Consider the following 210-nt stretch of genomic DNA (forward strand, 5'->3'; position numbering starts at 1 on the left):
AACAACACACAAACACAGAGACAACAAGAAACAGGTGATCAGACCCGAGACCCGACAGTTTGTGTATATTTTTACTGTATATTTCTTGTGAAGTTATGACAAGGCCCAAATTCAGGCCCTGCCCATCTTGCCCATCTTGCAATCAGGCAAGCAGGAAAAGTTGTTATGTCTGCTTTGGAAGTCTGTCTACTAAACAAAATAAACAAAAAA

General features: G+C 40.0%; 1 long non-coding RNA gene across 1 annotated transcript in view; it reads right to left on the reverse strand.

The window, feature by feature from the left end:
- The window catches only part of LOC107707878 (uncharacterized), a 3772-nt gene that overhangs the window by 563 nt on the left and 2999 nt on the right, over positions 1-210 (reverse strand). The window lies entirely within an intron of this gene.

The sequence above is a fragment of the Sinocyclocheilus rhinocerous genome, unplaced genomic scaffold (assembly GCF_001515625.1).
Source record: "Sinocyclocheilus rhinocerous isolate Xijiao unplaced genomic scaffold, SAMN03320098_v1.1 scaffold7073, whole genome shotgun sequence".
In the NCBI taxonomy this organism is placed as follows: Eukaryota; Metazoa; Chordata; class Actinopteri; order Cypriniformes; family Cyprinidae; genus Sinocyclocheilus; species Sinocyclocheilus rhinocerous.